The sequence below is a fragment of the Aotus nancymaae genome, unplaced genomic scaffold (genome assembly GCF_030222135.1).
Source record: "Aotus nancymaae isolate 86718 unplaced genomic scaffold, 86718_ANA_hifiasm-v0.15.2.pri h1tg000010l, whole genome shotgun sequence".
In the NCBI taxonomy this organism is placed as follows: Eukaryota; Metazoa; Chordata; class Mammalia; order Primates; family Aotidae; genus Aotus; species Aotus nancymaae.
In genome coordinates, this window is record NW_026988421.1 from 20,523,310 (window position 1) to 20,528,578 (window position 5,269).

Below are 5,269 nucleotides of genomic sequence, written 5' to 3' on the forward strand. Positions count from 1 at the left end.
TGGTAAATTATACATTATGGAGAACATGGTTTCTGTTATGTTCCTCTGGAAAGCTTTTAATTTTTTGTTTTACAAAATAGTTCACTTGGCTATACTAAAACTTCAAACTCATTCTCTTGTATAATGTGCAAGAGTTAAAATTTCTGTTCTGTTCTTTTGTCATTAGCTAGGCTACTCGAGTTTTGCCCTTTATGGGTTTAATTAGGACAGTCTGAGATTTGGGGAAAGTTTATACACAGAATTTTTGGCTTCTCTTCTGTGGGTCTCTCCTTTTTAGGATACCCACCACCACAACCATTTTCCAGCTGTGATAACCTCAAGTTCTGACTTCCAATTCCTCAAAACTGCATATTTCTATCCAAATTTTAACTATCCTATTATAGAGCTGACAGAGGTCTCTTCTCAGGCAAAAATTCACTAGGGGAAAAAAAATGCAAACACATCCAGTACCATTTCCTTCTTAGAATTGTAAATTATCCTCTGGTTTCTAGTTTGGTCACTCTGTATATTTTTAGGTCAATTTTTTCCTCCAGAGTTTATAATTGTTATTTGCAGAAGGGCTAATCCAATATGAACTACTCTGCTATTAACAGAGATGGAATTCCAGGTGCTTAATAAATATTTATTGAATAGATTCAAGTACCCACTTTATAGCCACATGTTGATCACTGACAGACACTATACACTTAATCTAGCCCAAATTAACTAAACTCCTGATTCTCTCTCTCATTCCTACCTCCTGCCAACTTGCTCCTCCCCAAGTCTGAATATATTTTCAATTGCCTTGAGATTTCCAACTGAGTAAATAAGAGGCCTTTCAAATTCAACATATTCAAAACGGGAGCACACCCACTTCAGGGTCTTTTACTTGCTGTTCTCCTTGCCTGGAATGATCTTTCACCAGTTATCCACATGTTCACAGTTCTCGCTGCCTTCAGGCCTCAGCCCCAAAGTCACCTTTGCAGTGAGGCTTTCCTGACCATTTGCTGTAACACAAATAAACTCCTTCTCTCCTTTTGCACTACCTGTCTCCTTGCTCTCCTTTACTTTTCCCCATAGCACTTCTCTTCATGTAACTATTATCTGCTTTTTAAACTGTTGCTGTGTCTCTCCCCTCACTACAGTGTAAGCTTCACAAGGGCAGGACCTTTTCACTGCTTTCTCCCAAACACTGAGCAAAGAGCATGGTATAGAGTAGGTGTTCAATAAATATTTGTTAAATGAATGTGGAAGCTACTTGAATCAAAGTGAAATGAAAACCTGGATAAGGAAGGAACACTAATATTCACAGGCCATGTGTTAGAACAAAAGCCTATAAAAACAAAGGGTTCCATCAGCCAAAGAGAGAAAATCCAGGGCAGAATAATGTCACAGACGCCACAATAAGAATTTTCATAAGAAAGTCGTCATAGCAAAGATCAAGCAAATGGCAGAGTAGCTCTCTGCCTTTGAGAGTTAGGAGGGCTTTCATGACGTTGTATATGACAGTCATTTCAGTGATACAGTGGAAGACTACAGTAGGCTATAAAGTGTCAGCAAACAGAAACATAGGGTCAAAAGCTAGGAAAAGGGGCAAGACTGAAGCTGCAGGAATGAGGGAATAATGAGAGAGGAAAGTTGGAGAGAGATAAGCTTAGCCCAGCTGGAGCGGTTTGCCCTGGACAAGAGCAAGGAGACTTCTTTTTTTGACTCTGAGATGCAAGAAAGGAGGGGAAGAAGGGCTTCTTTGCTACAGAGTCAGGGCTGGTACATATGGGTATATTGGTTATGTCCTATATGTGGACCCCTGGCTGAGAGGAGCAGTCTGCTCTCCAAGTCATAAGCCCTGATGTGGGGCTGTGTCTACCCAGAGGCGTTCTCACTCACGTAATATCTAAACATGCCTCTGGCATCACGTTTGCTGAAGGGAGGGAATACTTTTGAAATGGGAGTTTTCCCTTATCTGCTTCGCAGGGCATGCGACAGAGCTGTGGCTTGATTTTCGGTGTCCTGCTGCTCACACCCCTAGTGGGAGTATGCAGACAGATGGGTCATGGGGAGCATTTCTGGGCTCCAACACGCTGGCTGGCCTATCTAGGGTTGAGTGTGTACAGCTCCCAAAGCCCCAGTGGGCGTGTGTTACAGTGTGCTCTTTCGGTTTTGCTGTCTGCAGGTGGCTTGTGTTAATCAGCCCAGTTAGACCCTCTGCCTTATTGCAAGGACAGAGGGCTTTCTGTATCCTGGGTTCTTGCCTTAGTGTACTAGAAAAATTGGGTCACATGTGGGCTTGGATGATGGGTGCAAGGTTTTTTGTGTGGTGGAAGTAGCTCTCAGTGAGATGGAGGGGGAGGCAAGAAGTGGGATGGAGTGGGAAGGCTGTCTTTCCCTGTGCAGCCAGATTCTCTTGCAATCATGCACCCACCCCCCTCTCCCTGCCCACCGCCACCGAATTCCACATTGTCCCGCCATCGGTGGCCTGCTAGCATCTGCTGGTGTCTGTCGGTGTGCTCTTCTGCTCCTCTGCTCCTCTTAGCATGTGTGTCCACTGGGATCTTCAGATTTTTGTGGGCACAGAATGGGGGGTGTGGCAGGCCAGAGTGGTCTTGGAAAATGCAACATTTGGGCAGGAAGCCAGGAGTGCCTGTCCTCACTTAGGTCTTTGGCCACAAGCCCGAGGGTGGAGCCCTCACCAGGGACCTTGGCCTTCTCTACTCAGCACTTCCCTGCCCCCCTCCCATATCGCCTTTTTCTAAGATTTACGAAAGTGGCCTTGTATTGAACTTACATATTTTTAAATAAATATGCTATGAGGCCTCTTATGAGATCTTGATTTCTCTTCTTTTTAAACATATGGAACATCATATATGGAAGAAATAAAATATTACAGACATAGTGAAAAGCTTTCTGTAGTACCCCAGTGCCCCTCCTTCTTCCCCAGAGACAACCACGGTCCTGAAGTTGGCATTTCTCATTCCCATGCATGGTTTTATACTTTGCCACTGATGTGTCCCCATAAACAATATGAAATATTTTTCCATGACTTTAAAATTTGTATAAATGGTCTCGAACTATACATATTACCCTGCAATATTCTTTTCTTTCTTTCTTTTTCTTTCTTTTTTTTTTTTTTTTGCTTAACATTTTTTTTGAGATTTATCCATGTTGATATTGGTACCTCTAGTTCATTTGATTTTATTCATTTCGTAAAATTTTTATTTGATATTTTATTGAATAAATATACAATAATTTTCCCAGCATTTTCTTACTGATGGGCATTCAGGTTTTGTTTTTAAGTTTTCATTTTTTAAATTAAAGCTGTAATCAGGCCGGGCACAGTGGCTCATGCCTGTAATCCCAGCACTTTGGGAGGCCGAGGCGGGTGGATCACCTGAGGTTAGAAATTCGAGACCAGCCTGACAAACATGGTGAAACCCCATCTCTACTATTAATACAAAAAAAAATTAGCCAGGCATGGTGGCAGGCACCTGTAATCCCAGCTACTCTGGAGGCTGAGGCAGCAGAATCACTTGAACCCGGGAGGCGGAGGTTGCAGTGAGCTGAGACTGCACCACTTACACTCCAGCCTGGGCTACAAGAGAGAGACTCTATCAAAAAAAAAAAAAAAAAACTGTAATCAGTTTTATGTGTCTCCTTATTACATATCCAAGAACATGTCTAAGAGCGGAATTGCTGGCTCCCAGGAGTACCCACCGGACCTTCACTAGATAATGCCAAATTGGTCTCCACAGTGGATATAACAATATGTACTTCCACTAGTCACGTATAAGTGTTGCTATTTGCTGAGTGTTTTCTTTTCAGACTTTAACATTTTCTCCTACCTGAGGGGCTACAGTTTTTGTTAATACATCCCTGATTTTTCATAGCTTTGAGTATTTTTCATATGTTAGCACCATTTGGGGTTCTTTCCTTGTAAATTGTTTGTTTAGATATCCTCCTACTTTCCTGCTTTCTTCTTCTATTGCATTTTTCCATTGGGTTATTTATCTATTTTCTAAATGATACATAGGATTTTTAAAATTATTATTATTATGGTTACTAATTTTTTATCACAAATAACTTCTCATGGTCTGTGGCTTGTCTTTCACTTTTAAAGAATGTCTTTGTATACGTGATTTACATTTTAATATAGTCATATTTTTTCAGTATTTTCAAGGATAAATAAAACCTGAAGGTGTATGTGCTGGAGGGGGAAGGTATCTTAGGAAATTCTTGCCAAATGATCTTTCTTTTCTCTGTAAAGTGAAAGGGGAGAACAACTCTTCGATATAGCTGTAGAGTTCCTGAGATTCTGCCTTCCATCACCTTGCGTTAACTGAATGCACACCAAATGGCTAGACCTAGGAGTTGGCTTGGGTTGAGGGGAGGGGGATGATTTCATACATGGAACCCTGCCTTACTAGAACTTACCATCAGAGGACTAATAAGGATTAGACTGTGTAGCTTGGATATACTGCAGTAGAAACTTGAGGAGGGAGAGATTGGAGTAGGGCTGAGTAATTGTCTATGGACTGGATTCATCAGGGCAGACCATATGTCAACTTTTATTTCTTCCTATACGCTTAAGACTCCCAGCGTCAAAATGAATAAATAAATAAAAATTCAAAAATTAAATTAAAGAATCAGGGATACTACGGCCGCAGGGGCGGAGCCAGGGCCCTTTGCCCGGCTTGGCGGCCGGCTCCACCTTCCCTATTCTCGCCTCCCGCTTCCGCCATGGCTCCCAAAGGTGGTTCCAAACAGCAGTCCGAGGAGGACCTGCTCCTGCAGGATTTCAGTCGCAACGTCTCGGCCAAGTCCTCCGCGCTCTTCTTCGGGAACGCGTTCACCGGGTCTGCCATCCCCATCTGGTTATACGGGAGAATACGGCACATGGATCTTACTCAGTCTGCTGTTTTGTATAGTGTGATGACTCTAGTAAGCACATATTGGTAGCCTTTGCATACAGGAATGTGAAATTTGTTCTCAAGTGCAAAGTAGCACAGAAGAGGGAGGATGCTGTTTCCAAAGAAGTGACTCGAAACTTTCTGAAGCTGATAATAGAAAGATGTCTCGGAAGAAGAAAGATGAAAGAATCTTGTGGAAGAAGAATGAAGTTGCTGATTATGAAGCTACAACATTTTCCATCTTCTATAACAGCACTCTGTTCCAGGTCTTGGTCACTGTTGCTTCTTTCTTCATATTGAAGAACTTCAACCCCACAGTGAACTACATTTTGTCCGTAAGTGCTTCATCAGGACTCATCGCCCTCCTGTCTTCTGGCTCCAAGTAG

At 42.4% G+C, this 5,269-nt stretch overlaps 1 pseudogene; it reads left to right on the plus strand.

Moving 5' to 3' along the window:
* The first annotated feature begins 4,713 nt into the window (after window positions 1-4,713).
* Window positions 4,714-5,269, plus strand: LOC105715774 (translocon-associated protein subunit gamma-like; annotated as a pseudogene).